The sequence below is a fragment of the Schistocerca cancellata genome, chromosome 1, assembly GCF_023864275.1.
Source record: "Schistocerca cancellata isolate TAMUIC-IGC-003103 chromosome 1, iqSchCanc2.1, whole genome shotgun sequence".
Classification (NCBI taxonomy): domain Eukaryota; kingdom Metazoa; phylum Arthropoda; class Insecta; order Orthoptera; family Acrididae; genus Schistocerca; species Schistocerca cancellata.
Window position 1 is genome coordinate 1,273,787,875 of NC_064626.1, and position 14,939 is coordinate 1,273,802,813.

General features: G+C 45.9%; 1 protein-coding gene and 2 pseudogenes across 1 annotated transcript in view; 1 reads left to right on the top strand and 2 right to left on the bottom strand.

Moving 5' to 3' along the window:
• LOC126145824 (maternal embryonic leucine zipper kinase-like) overlaps positions 1 to 14,939 on the bottom strand; it is a 393,633-nt gene that overhangs the window by 20,307 nt on the left and 358,387 nt on the right. The gene's annotated exons all lie outside the window — the stretch shown is intronic.
• On the top strand, positions 4,573 to 4,690 carry LOC126097534 (5S ribosomal RNA; annotated as a pseudogene).
• Positions 8,117 to 8,234, bottom strand: LOC126099394 (5S ribosomal RNA; annotated as a pseudogene).

The following is a 14,939-nucleotide window of genomic DNA, read 5'->3' on the forward strand; positions in this document are numbered from 1 at the left end:
GGATATTACTTCCGTGCCTCTAGATGTCACTTTATCCTAATTAATGTAGTGTCGCAAAGCTGTTAGGCAGCCTATAGAAACATTTTCTTTAGTTGTTGGTGCGACATAGAATCAAAACCTGGTTGCCTGTATTCCTGTCAATGTATTATATCTACATCTATATTCTGCAAGCACCTTACGGTGTATGGCAGAGAGTACTTTATATACTACCGTCACTTTGCCCCTCCCTTTCCTGTTGCAGTCGCCAATAGTGCGCGGAAAGGACGATTGTTTGTAAGGCTCCGTCTGAGCTTGAATCTCTCAAATCTTGCCGGCAAGGTATTTTCGCGAAAGAAGTTTAGCATGCTGGTATTTTCGAAAATTACTTCGACTTCGACTGTGAAGTTTATTTTGTCCGATGTAGGTAATAACAACAGATTATCTTGTGGTATTCTGCTACAAACAGATGTGACATGGGACTAGTTTTGTGGATCAACTCTACTTCCTTTTTCTTTGCCGGCCGCTGTGGACGAGCGGTTCTATGCGCTTCAGTCCGAAACCTCGTTGCTGCTGCGGTCGCAGGTTCGAATCGTGCCTCGGGCATGGATGTGTGTGATGTCCTTAGGTTAGTTCGGTTTAAGTAGTTCTAAGTTCTAGGGGACTCATGACCATGGCAGTTGAGTCCCATAGTGCTCAGAGCCATTTGAACCAGATATTGCTCTGCACGTGCTATTCCACGCTATGACGTCAGAAACTCGGCACGCTCAACGCTCAACGTTCGGATGCACGGTCCGTGTGCCGACGGCTTTAGGAGGAAGGCAGACCGTGGTCGAAGAGATCGCCCAGTACGTAAACTTACGCGCCGTCGGCACAAGCGGGAAACAGGCACGCAGCAAAGGTGCGCGCGGTTCACGCTCGGAAGAAGGAACAGTTCGACCACATTAATCTACATCTACACCCATACTCCGCAAGCCACCTGACGGTGTGTGGCGGAGGGTACCTTGAGTACCTCCATCGGTTCTCCCTTCTATTCCAGTCTCGTATTGTTCGTGGAAAGAAGGATTGTCGGTATGCCTCTGTGTGGGCTCTAATCTATCTGATTTTATCCTCATGGTCTCTTCGCGAGATATACGTAGGAGGATGCAATATACTGCTTGACTCTTCGGTGAAGGTATGTTCTCGAAACTACAACAATAGTCCGTACCGAGTTACTGAGCGTCTCTCCTGCAGAGTCCTCCACTGGAATTTATCTATCATCTCCGTAACGCTTTCGCCATTACTAAATGATCCTGTAACGAAGCGCGCTGTTCTCCGTTGGATCTTCTCTATCTCTTCTATGAACCCTATCTGGTACGGATCCCACACTGCTGAGCAATACTCAAACAGTGGGCGAACAAGTGTACTGTAACCTACTTCCTTTGTTTTAGGACTGCATTTCCTTAGGATTCTTCCAATGAATGTCAGTCTGGCATCTGCTTTACCGACGATCAACTATATATGATCATTCCACTTTAAATCACTCCTAATGCCTACTCCCAGATAATTTATGGAATTAACTGCTTCCAGTTGCTGACCTGCTATATTGTAGTTAAATGATGAAGGATCTTTCTTTCGATGTATTCGCAACACATTATACTTGTCTACAATGAGATTCAATTGCCATTCCCTGCACCATGCGTCAATTCGCTGCAGATGCTCCTGCATTTCAGAACAATTTTCCATTGTTACAACCTTTCGATATACTACAGCATCATCCGCAAAAAGGTTCAGTGAACTTGAGATGATACCCATATCGATGTGACCTCTCCCCTTTACCAACGTATCTGCAGCGAATCACGGTGAACAGCGGCGGTAATGCAGTACAAGATTCCGTGTACAACTGGACAGTGAATCCTTGGGGCCTCGAGGACCGTACAGGGTCGTAGCGGTGTACAACACGGGGTTGCCACCAGAGCGCCTGTTGCCTTAGGAGGAAGGCAGACCGTGGTCGAAGAGATCGCCCAGTACGTAAACTTAGGCGCCGTCGGCACAAGTGGGAAACAGGCGCGCAGCAAAAGTGCGCGCGGTTCACGCTCGGAAGAAGGAACAGTTTGACACATTATTCCTCGGTCGCGCCACATACACACAGTTTCCAAAAGCTCCTTACGTGTGTCAAGCCAAAACCGTTCGTAAAGAGCGAAACAAGCAGATTTTTTTTCCCACGCGTCGTCAGTCAACGAAACAGGAGGAAAACACGATGTATAGTACCACAAGTAATACCCAGTATGACACACTTCGCAGTGATCCACGAAGTACAGTTCGGCGGCAGCGGTTGGGCCCCGACAGCGCCCTGCCCCAGGTACCAGGAGGTTTATAAACAAGGCGCCTTCCACGTCAGTCCCGCCGCCTGTACACGCCGGCAGGTTGTCCGGTAAGAGCGCCACAAAAAGGGCTATTAGTATTAGCGGCAGCCGGATGTGGTCAGGGCGGAGCGGCTCTGCGCAGCCACCTGTGCCGCGGCCAGACCCAAACTGGATTTACAGCGCCGGAGCGCCCGGGGACCCGCCAACGCGCTGCTGCCTTCTTGAACCCACGCACTACGTATTTAGAAGAGGATCAGTTCGGATTTAGAAGAGGAAAAGGAACAAGAGATGCTATAGGCCTGCTAAGAACTATAGGGTAAAGATATATGGAAAAGGGTAGAGAAATCTTTGCTGTTTTTATAGATTTAGAAAAGGCTTTTGACAGAGTTCAGTGGAACAAGCTGATGGATATCTTGAAGGGGAAAGGAGTAGATTGGAAAGAGAGACGACTGTTACAGAATCTATATTTACACCAGAAAGTAAGGATAAGGATTGGAAATGAAATGTCAGAAGGAAGCAGCATTGGACGAGGTGTTCGACGAGGTTGTTGCCTTTCCCCACTGTTGTTTAACGTATACCTTGAAGAGATTATTGCGAAAAGTTTAGATGGGAAAAGAGGAATATGTATTGGTGGAAAGAGAATAGAATGTTTAAGATTTGCTGATGACATGGTGTTAGTGGCAGAAAGTGAGCGGACAGTGAATAACATGCTCAAAGATCTGAATGATGCTTGTGTGGAATATGGGATGCAAATAAACACATCAAAAACAAAGAGTATGGTCATCAGCACAAGACGCAGACTGACCAATATTAAAATAGGACAATCTACCATTAGCCGAGTAAGTCGATTTAAATATCTCGGAAGCACAGTAACTGAAGACTTGAGATGTCACCAGGAGGTGAAAACTCGAACTGCCATAGCGAAGGAGGCATTCAACAGAAAAAGGAGACTCTTATGTGGCAAATTAGATAAAGGACTAAGGAAAACGTTTGGTAAATGTGTTGTCTGGAGTGTGGCACTATATGGGGCAGAAACATGGACACTGAGACCACAGGATGAAAAAAGGTTAGAAGCATTTGAGATGTGGATGTGGACGAGAATGGAGAGAATAAGGTGGATGGAAAGAATGAGTAATGAAAGAGTATTGGAAAGGGTTGGTGAGAGAGGATGTCTGCTGAAGGTTGTAAGAGAAAGGAAAAAGAACTGGTTCGGACATTCATTGAGAAGGGAGTGCTTGCTAGTTGATGCTTTGGAAGGATTGGTTTGTGGGAGAAGACTGAGAGGAACAAGGAGATACATGGTGATAGACGACATAAAGGGAAGAGGAAATTATGCAGACCTGAAGAGGACGGCAGAAGACCGGACAGCCTGGAAAACTACCATGTGAAAACCTGCCTTTAGGCAGAACACTGATGGTGACTACGTATTCTGCAACCGTGAGACATTTTGTGGTACACCAACACGCGACGCTCCAACCGGACACTACCAAATGGTTCAAATGGCTGTGAGCACTATGGGACTTAACTTCTGAGGTCATCAGTCCCTAGAACTTAGAACTACTTAAACTTAACTAACCTAAGGACATCACACACATCCATGCCCAAGGCAGGATTCGAACCTGCGACTGTTGCGGTCGCGCGTTTCCAGACTATAGCGCCTAGAACCGCTCGGCCACCCCGGCCGGCGGGCACTCACACAGACTGTAGAGTCCGCGACCAGCGCTGTTTTCCGATTTTCTCGCAGTCCAACACGTATGTGCTGTTCCGTTGGCCTCGTAACGAGGGTGAAGTGTACAGAGACTAACACTGCAGTACTGAGAAGATGCCAGCGCTCTGAAGCTCAAATAGTGCTAGGAGTATGGCTTCATTTCGCCCTAAAAGCTGTCCGTACTTTCACGAGGACAACACAGCAAGTGCCACTACCTGATATCCCGGAAACTTCGCTCTGTGGAGGAGGAGCCAAAATAATCGAACACGTCTCGGCTTATCCTTAAATACACGGCCGTTTCCGAGAAAATGACTGTCAAAATTTTCGTCGTAATTTATATCCATTTTACGGCGACAGGCTCAGCCTAACTGGTGGCATAGTGGCTAGCATCGCGGCCTCTCGGTTACTACAGGAATGTTTCTTGCCAAGTTAGGGGATACATGGACGTTACATTAACTGTAAACTTACAACTGTGTTTCACAAAAAGTATCATACATTTATTAATTGAATGTATGACATTTTCAGTAGTCACACTCTCTTTAGGGCAACGGCCTTGCCGCAGTGGATACACCGGTTCCCGTGAGATCACCGAAGTTAAGAGCTGTCGGGCGTGGTCGGCACTTGGATGGGTGACCATCCAGGCCGCCATGCGCTGTTGCCATTTTTTCGGGGTGCACGCAGCCTCGTGATGCCAATTGAGGAACTACTCGACCGAATAGTAGCAGCTTCGGTCAAGAATACCATCATAACGACCGGGAGAGCGGTGTGCTGACGCCACGCCCCTCCCATCCGCATCCTCCACCGAGGATGACACGGCGGTCGGATGGTCCCGGTAGGCCACTCGTGGCCTGAAGACGGACTGCACACACTCTTTAAATTCTCGTATTCTTACACTTCAGTATCATAAAATTCTTGCATTTTATTCTTTTGTTTATTCTTCGGGAAGATTTGGCGCATACCCTTCGACGATACCGATCCTAGAAACATGAAAAGTTCAGAACACCATGAGCATCGCGCAAAGGCAGGTTTGCTACAGCGACATTTCTCCGTATGAATCTCACTCAGGAAAGAAACGTCGTTGACACTGCTGAAGACTGCACGCGGTGGCAATAATTTCGCGGCAAACCACGCATAACGTATCACTTTTCCACAAACTGGCGCTTGCAACTGATTACGAATGAAGATACACTATAGGTATGTCATTGGAAACAATTTCAAATAGCTTTTCCTTTCATTTATTGTTTTTTTCTTTTTTGTCTCATTCACGAGGTACACAATTAGCAGACGAACAAGGACAAAGTGATTTCAGTATACATTGGAAAACATTCGTGCAGTATCTTCTACGAACATGGGTAGATAAATGAAAAACAAAAACAAAAATAATAATCTGGTTTCGAACACGAGGCGCATAAGTGTTAGGCCGCAACGCTAGACACGTTGCCATCGTGTGATGGCAAGGAAACTTAGATTACGTGTCTGAAATACTTGGCTCCGCGATTTATCCCGACTTACGTGTACGGTAACAAAGTCAGAGTAACAAGAACAATTTTGCATTCCGGAAATGAAGTGGTAGAGGGACCTCCAGACCAGATGAGAGCAAACGCAGATGCCGAAGAACAGTAAGTAATTACTCATTCACATAAAAAAAGCGCGACGTGAACTATCTGATGATCTAAAAATAACAAAACTGTATCGTTCTGGATCTCACTGAAAATGCCAAAAAGTAAAAAACAGGCGAAACGCGTCTGCGAAAATAAATTACACTTACAGTAAGAAAACGCCGTTTTATTTACAAAACAAATCCTGCTTCCCCGTTCTATGGAAGGTCCTTATACCGTGTATGTTGTCTGCTGTTGTCTTCCTGCGACCTGTGTTGAAATGTCAAGTGCGTATCTGTATCTGAGTGTAATGACTGCGTGAAGAGTTTAGCGTTTAGTTTGTGTTGTTATGGGACAAGGGAGGTTAAGCCCGATGCCGATATAAACCGGACTCGTCCCCAACAGCATCAGCAGAGCCGGATGGCTGAACTGAATGTCCCCATCCGACACATGAATGACCATCGTCACATGCTCTCGCTTCATGAGAGACTCTGAAGTGTTTTGGCATTTAATCCGAGACACTGGCACAGCCAGCCGGGGTGGCCGAGCGGTTCTAGGCGCTGCAGTGTTGAACCGCGCGACCGCTACGGTCGCAGGTTCGAATCCTGCCTCGGGCACGCATGTGTGTAACGTCCTTAGGTTAGTTAGGTTTAAGTAGTTCTAACTTCTGGGGGACTGATGACCTCAGAAGTTAAGTTCCATAGTGCTCAGAGCCATTTGAACACTGGCACAAAGGCTGGTATTCAGAAAGTTTACGCCGCCACTTCTCTTCCCTTCCTGCCAAATACTGGTAGTGAAAATCTTCTACCAGCAGGATTCGAACCCGCTTGCTTCCCTGTCGACCGGCATTGCACGTGTGTGCGTCAGCTATCCCTGCCATGGAGGCTGGTAGGGTAAGGTAAGGTCGTACAATTTATTGTGGAAAAATTTATAATGAACAAGATTACAATGGGGGAAAGGAGGAAGGGTTTAGAAGAAAGTACAGGAAAAGAGCGGAAAATGGAAGGGGGAGACGATGGATGGGGAGAAAAGGTGTGAAAGGAAATATGGGAAACTGCCGACGCAACAATGATCACTCGTCTTCTGCGGCTAGCGAACGATGAAAATTCTACCGATTTGTGCTGTCCGTGTTGTTGCTAACGTCACTACGAATTTTTTGAGGAATTCTATAAATGAAGTTTTCTTTCCTAGAAATTACAGTCTGGCAGGCGCCAACAACTGTTACCAAAAGCCCCATTGCCTCGTATACCCGCACAGGAGATTCATTTATAGACTTGCAACAGAGGAAGTAGTGTTCTCAATATGACTACCAGAATTTCCTCTAATGTGTGTGCGAATACAACACATCCGACGCATCATCGAAGGGAAAGAAACGCAAATTTCTGGAGAAAGAGGAAACAATTTATAACTACGATAACCCACAAGGATGGCAGGAATATATAATTACAATAAATTAACAGAAATATTAATTCGAAACGCGGCACTGCAATAGACAATTTCTTTATTCTTTAAAGTTTGTTGCGCTTTAACCATGTTCATTGTAGCCCATCCGCCTGGAAAAAAATTGGACGAAGGAACCGGTCGTAGTTTAACTCAAAAAGCAGTCTCGCATTCACCCGAAATGATTAGCCGAAAAACGAAAAAAGCCTCAATCGCTAGATGCGCTCTGCTTCGTAAGGTTCTCAATATTTCATACCTGTTCAAAACGTAAAAACCAGATACGTAACATTAGCTCATGGCAATTAGTTACGGTAGAAGATATAAACATTTATCTCACCCACGAAAAAGATTAAAACTTATCGTTGTGTCGATGTTTATGTAATTGGCACCGGAGAATCAGCTGAGAGGATGGTACAGAAGACCATGTTGAACGAATCGTACAAGCGTTTGCCGAAATTTTTGGGTGACCGTGGACAACCTGCAAAAGAAAGACCGCGCGGTCGCAGCCCCGGTCCTCTGGAATAAGTAATCCCGTTCCTTCGGCGGTGCGCCACCACGCTCGGTTTACTCCAAGTGATGTTAGCGTTTCCGACGGATATTCGCCTTTTCTGAGCTGTGTTATTTTGTCAGTTATCACCAACGGCCAGAGTATTTTTGAGCAGTTATTTCATTTGTTAGCGTTACTACGTCCTCAGGGTTCTACAATGGCTGCTAATAACGTACATGCGAAAAAAGAACTTATGCTCTGCCTATAATCTTAATGGAATATGCACCATTCACCTCTACCTCTCTCTCTCTCTCTCTCTCTCTCTCTCTCTCTCTCTCTCTCTCCCTCCCCCCAAATGTCCGAACAGGCCTTGAAAGGACCAACGGTACCGGCCGGCCGCCGTGTCATCCGCAGCACACAGGCGTCACTGGATACGGATGTGGAGTGGCACGTGGTCAGCACAACGCTCACCCGGCCGTGTATCAGACTACGAGACCGGAGCCACTACTTCTCAGTCAAGTAGCTCCTCAATTTGTCTCACAAGGGCTGACTGCATACCGCTTGCCAACAGCGCTCGTCAGACCGGAGGGCCGCCCATCCAAATGCTAGCCCAGCCCGACAGCGCTTAACTTCGGTGATCTGACGGGAACAGGTGTTACCACTGCGGCAAGGCCGTTGGCAGACGGGATGGCCGGGCGTGTGTGTGAACCGTCGTCCTCCCGAATGCGAATGCGAGTCCAGTGTGCTAGCCACTGCGCCACCTCCCTTGGCACCATTCACCTACATAATATAAAATCTAAACAATTGACCAATTGGAATTTAATTTATTAAATTTACACGACTGGTTCTCCGTCTTCAAGCACCATGTCAGGTTTGACCTGCATCCGGCCGCCGCTGTTACCATGTTTATGTAGTTCTCACTAAAATCCAAAACAAAGTTAATGTTTCGTACGTTTCACTATGTACATCAAAATAGCAAGTTAGCAGCGACCACAAGGACACCAACCTAGATGTTGTAGAAAATATGTACCTAAGGAATGTATACGATTAAGAGTGATTTGCGGAGTATCCGTGTAGATGTAGATCGAAACTTGTGCAATATTAAGAAAGCAAGATGTGGATCGCTATGCTGCTCACATTATGAGGAAACATGGGAAATACACAACGTGTACCAGAACCTTGAGGGAACAATAAGAATTGAAGGTCAAGAGAGAAGTGCCATGATTAAAAGGGCGTACGGCAGGGTTGCGCCGTTTCTTATCTACTACACAGACTGCGTAACAAATAAACAACGCAGGAAATAACAGGAATGTCAGGAGTGAGATAAAACTTCAGAGTGTCTTCAATGAAAATGAGGAAGAATTCAGGAGCTGGTGAATGAAATTAACGGTCTACTCACCGCAAAATATGGAGTGACAGTAAATCAAAGGTAGATGAAAATACTGACGACTAACGATCAACTTATAAAAACTGCGGAAAACACAGTAGACGAAATTGAAGGAATTTTGCTACCTTCAAAACACCTGACAAAGTATGGAAAACATACGAAAGTAACGACCAGTGCGAAAGAGGGCATTCCTCGCTAACAGATGTCTAGTGGTATCAAATATATGTGCCAATCCGAGGAAGAAATTTCTGCGACTGTATGTCCGGATCCTTGTATGGAAATGCATCATCTACTGTGAGAAAGCTGGAAAGAAAGAGAATGGAAGCGTCTGAGATGGAGTATTAGAGAAAGATTCTGAAAATTAAGTGGACTAATAAGAAATAAGGAGGTTCTGCGAAGAGTCAACGATGAAGGGACTACGTGGTGAACACTGAATGCGAAATAATAGGGCATGTCTCAAGTCAACAGGTATGGAGGGCAGAAACTGTAGAGCTGAGTACATACAATGAATAATTGTGGACGTTTACTGTTGGTGCTACTCTGAGACGAAGTAGTTGGCACAGAAGTGGAAATCGTGGCAGGCAGCATGAAACTAATCAGATAACCGGCGACACAAAACACACCATTCTCATATACAGGTAATAATGAAGTACAGGAAACATTTGCAAAAGTTGTATAGGTTAATGACTAGCATAACATAATAAATGATATAGTACGTGGAAGGAAAAATTCTCTTTTTTGTTTACATTGTGTCGGCAAGCTAGTATGGAGAGCCGACAACATGGCTACCACTGACCACACTTTCTGGAAATAGCGGCGAACCAGCCAGAGTAAGCATACTGTTTGCTAGAATTTGTCCACGGCGAATCGGTAGTTAGAGTGCAACGTGTTCTCCGTGGCAAGTTTCAAAAGACACTGCTAGTTTACGACAGCCTAGTAAAGTCGTTCAAGAAATATGTGGAGTTGTGGTTGGTTGCGCGATGCCAAACGTACGGGTCGACCGGTCGTGTCAGAACAGACATTGGACGGTGTGAGGAACCGACGTCGCAAAGTCCCACAAAATCTACCTGCCGAGCCGGTGCAGAATCAAACATCCCTCAGTCACCAGTGTACAAGATTACTAGAATGCCACGTAGCTGAACAGGCCGTGCTGCGGCGGCTGACCTGGCGCTACTTGAGTGACCAACACGGTCGCCGCGCTCGGTGTCTTGTGAGGTTACTTCAAGATGAGGTTTACTTTCCACCTCTACCAGAAAACCTCGGAGACTTTAGACACCGCGTCGCAGCTGTTGTTCCTAGCGCCACTCCTGGTACGTTAGGTCGGACATGGGTAGAATTGAATTACCGATTAGGTGGGCTCTGTCTGACTAAAAGCGGATATGATGTTGTTGTTGTCAGCCCAGAGACTGGTTTGATGCAGCTCTCCATGCTACTCTATCCTGTGCAGGCTTCTTCATCTGCCAGTACCTACTGCAGCCTACATCCTTCTGATCTGTTTAGTGTATTTCTCTCTTGGTCTCCCTCTACGATTTTTACCCTCCACGCTGCCCTCCAATACTAAATTGGTGATCCCTTGATGCCGCAGAATATGCCCTACCAACAGATCCCGGACATACACAACATACATAAACATTGTAAAAAGCTTTAGGAGAGTGTGCTTCACATACTGTATCATCACGTTGTTCGCGACCATTTTACAGATTTTTTTGAAAGTATTTCATAGACTTTATAATTACCCTGCATATATTTTTTACATTATCATAGTAATCATATCCTGCTTGCTTTAAATAATGTCTACATGTATTGCCATAATATAAGACGCTTTCACCTAGTTATCGCTGAACACGAAGAAGTAGTAACAACTTCATATACGACTTCGTAGAAACGGACCAAACTGAGAAGAGCAACAGTACACCGTGTAACTGTCGCTCAGAATGTTCACCGGGCCTCTCCAAGAGGACAGACAATCCGCCAGCTCCTTCTGTGTGGCCGGCGGAGTGGCCGTGCTGTTCTAGGCGCTACAGTCTGGAGCCGAGCGACCGCTACGGTCGCAGGTTCGAATCCTGCCTCGGGCATGGATGTGTGTCATGTCCTTAGGTCAGTTAGGTTTAATTAGTTCTAAGTTCTAGGCGACTGATGACCTCAGAAGTTAAGTCGCATAGTGCTCAGAGCCATTTGGACCAGCCCCCTGTGTGTCAGCGAGTGGACGTGGTGTGTGAGCCTGCGGGTGAGCCCGGCTGTCCTGAGGCCGGGCAGGCGCCGGGACCCGCGCGAGCGGAGCCGACTGTACCGAGATGCGCCCTTACAAGCCGCCGCGCGCAGCTAATAACTCGCCGGGAAAAACTAAACACGGCCGCTCACTCTCACTCTCGCTTTCCGGCGTAAACCACACAAAAGAAGCGAATGACGGGCGAGCAGCAAATTACGCGCCCAGAAGGCCGCGCACCTGGCCAGCGCGGCGCGACGCCACAGCTCAGCTCGGCGCCACATTCGCAGCGGGCTGGCGAGCGCGGGCACACCGCGGCCCACCACGTGCCGCGCGGAATCGCCGAGACTGTCCTCGCGCCAAGACGGGTTTCGCGCTTTCGCCACTGTTCAGTACGACTGGTGTGGTTACACGTCTGTCGTCATTACGCAGTCTCCGTTTTGGACACTGCATTTGTCTTGTACTGGGACTGTCCTAATGCTCTACTGCGAAAATATTTTTGACAGAGTACTGAACGGCGTAGGTCGAAACGGGCCACGTGCAGTAGATGACGTTTCCTCGTTTCGAAGCTTGTGTTCCGTCAGAGAGTCGCCAGTTCGAGCAGCGACTTTAAGTAAACAAAGTCTCAGCTATAAAGAAGGCCCCTTTCAAGGCCGACACAATTTGTAAAATACTTTCTGTACGTGGACTAACAGCTGTTGTGGGTCTGTTCCCGGTACGTCTTGCCGGCCGAGGTGGCCGAGCGGTTCTAGGCGCTACAGTCTGGAACCGCGTGACCGCTACGGTCGCAGGTTCGAATCCTGCCTCGGGCATGGATGTATGTGATGTCCTTAGGTTAGTAAGTTTTAAGTAGTTCTAAGTTCATGGAGACTGATGACCTAAGATGTTAAGTCCCATAGTGCTCAGAGCCAACTGCACCATTTGAGCCGGTACGTCTTATTACGAAACTACAATGGACGTGTCGGGATCCCGGCCGATTCGCCCCCAGAGTGGAAGGCTGGCACGCTACCACCGAACGTGCGGGCCGCCTCGAATACACCGCCATCTCCGGCAGGCTAAAGTATTCGCGGTCATGCCTTGTCCAGAGCATCCGGCAACAGGGAAATCCCGCGGCCACGTTCCCGTAGTTTAAAACTGTGCGTTGTCGACCTACATAACATTAATGCTTTTCGTTCCAACTACATCAGCTATCCAGGGTTAAAATTTCGTGGCACAATTTATCTCCACCCTGTATACAAGAACATGAAACGCCTGGTAAAAGCCGACCTGTGGCAAGATTATTTGCGGTTAGTAGTCCAGTCTAATACGCAAAAGGTGGTGCAGACGATTTCATTTTTGTAATTCGTTCATATGATTGGAAAGGTTCAAAAACCGACTTTTGTCAACAAAATTTATGTTGCCTTAAATGTACTAAAAAAACTTCGAAAATTTCTTTCTTTTTCAGTTCTATCACAACATATCAGTTTCTTTTGTCCCAGTGCTCTGACGTCTATTTCCTTTTTAAAACAGTACAAAATTCTGTACAAATCTAATTGCTACAATTAGCAAGATCGCTACATTTCGTCAAAAAATGTAACTTTTTTACATTTTGTCAAAGTGGCAAAATTTAGTTTTTGAGCACTTTCATTTAAGTTTCTGTTTATTGGGTGAGTCACTAACAGTTGCCACCATGAATAACTCCGAAAGTATGATAGGACCTCAAAAGTTTGTGGGACAAAAGTTGGATGGGACAACGGGAGCCATAATATGACGGTGGTTTTTTGTTACTAGGTGGGGTCACTTCAGAGATATGAAGGTCAACTTTTTTTATGGGATGTTATAGTTTGGTACTTATTTCCTGATAGCAGCTATCGAGAGGAATAGAATTATGTGTAACAGCAAGGTTTTTGAGGGTCAACGAAGGTCACAAAGACGGCATGAACATCCATTTACATTGGGTGTTCGAAGTGATGACCATTGGTATCAATGCAGTGCTGCACTATTCTTATCATGGATTGAGTAGTATTCCTTATCACTGCGGCATTTATTGAAACACAAGCTCTGCCAATTCTCTCTCGCATATCGTCAGGTGTAGTTGCAACGTCTTTATAAACAATGTCTTTTACGAATCCCCACCAAAAAAAATCCAGAGGCGTCAAGACTGGCGAACGACACATCTCCTCCGCGTCCAATCCAACGATTTGTGTATTATCTCTGCAATTCATTTCTAGCGATCAGCGAAAAATGTGCCGAACACCCATCGTGTTGATACCAAATTCTGTTCCTTGTTCCTGAAGGTATTTCTTCCAGTAACAGACCTAATGTTTCTTGTAGTAATGTGGTGTACTTCATACCATTAAGATTTCCTTCGATGAAATAGGGGCCTACATTTGTGTCCTCAAGAATCCCACACCATACATTCACCGACCACGGTTTATAGTGTGCAACTTGCCGCAACCAACATGGATTTTCCGTTGTCCAATAATGCATTTTATGCAAATTAACACTTCCACGGTCCGCGAATGTAGCCTCGTCGGTAAATAAAATCAAATTAATAAATGTGTCATCCCTCTGAATCTGAAGTTGAGCCCATCGGCAGAATTCAATGCGACGCGTGCAGTCCGTAACAGATAACCCTTGGAGGAGAGTGATGTGGTAAGGATGATTCTATGGCGATGCAGAACACGAACACTGTTCTGGCTCAGGCCAGATTCCCTTGCAATTTGACGCGGACCAACACAAGAATCTCAACCACAATGGCAAGACTACCAATTCCCGTTTCCTCGTTAGTAACTTGTCGGATATGTTTTCGATGCGTTAAAGATCGAGTTGTTCTCAATTTGTCATACACACATTTAAATGTACGACGTGTAGGGTGAGTATGTTGAGGCTATCTTTCACCGTATACGTCTCTAGCTCTCACGCAATTTCGTTGGCATTCTACGTAAATGAGAAGCATATCGGCTTGTTCTTCGAAGGAATACATCATTCACATTCGCTTGATTCGACGATACTAGTCTTGCAGTTCCTATTAGTGTTGTATTGCGAAACAGACGGATACGCCGTATTCGGCGAATATTTACTACCTGCACGATATAGTAGAAAGAACTGTCAGAGTATGTGCATCGATAAGTGCCGAAGTGATAAGGAATACCGCTCAATCCATGATAAGAAGATTGCAACACTGCATTGATACCAATGGTCATCACTTCGAACACCTTCTGTAAATAGACATCATACCACCTTTTTGACCTTCGTTGACCTTCAGAGAGCTTACTGCTGTACATCATTGGATTCGTCTCGATAGTAGCTATCAGAAAATACTATGAATAAAAATAAAAAATAAAAAAAAGCTGACCATATCTCTGACGCGACCCCACCCAGCAACAAAAAAAAAACAACGTCATATTATGGCTACCGTTGTCCCATAAACTTTTCAGCTACTATCACACTTTCGGAGATATTCTTGGCGGCAATTGTTAGTGACTCACCCTGTATATATAAATTAGCCAGCGACAGGAAATTGAACTAATATTAACTGAAATATGTAGCTATTATACTTGCACTGTATGAACAAACCATATAGAATACGAGAGAGAAAATGGGCGGGGGGGGGGGGGGGGAGAATATATTGAAAATTTAGCCCAATTGGGGAGACGAAGTATGACAAATGATCCGCCTTACTGTACCAGAATATCTCACATTGTCACCTTATCTTGAAAGTAGGTCTTACAGGAAAGGAAAGACATGTCTCAGCTTGGCCAAATTGCAAGGGGGTGCATAGAAGAACCTCATACAACTGCGTCGAATACA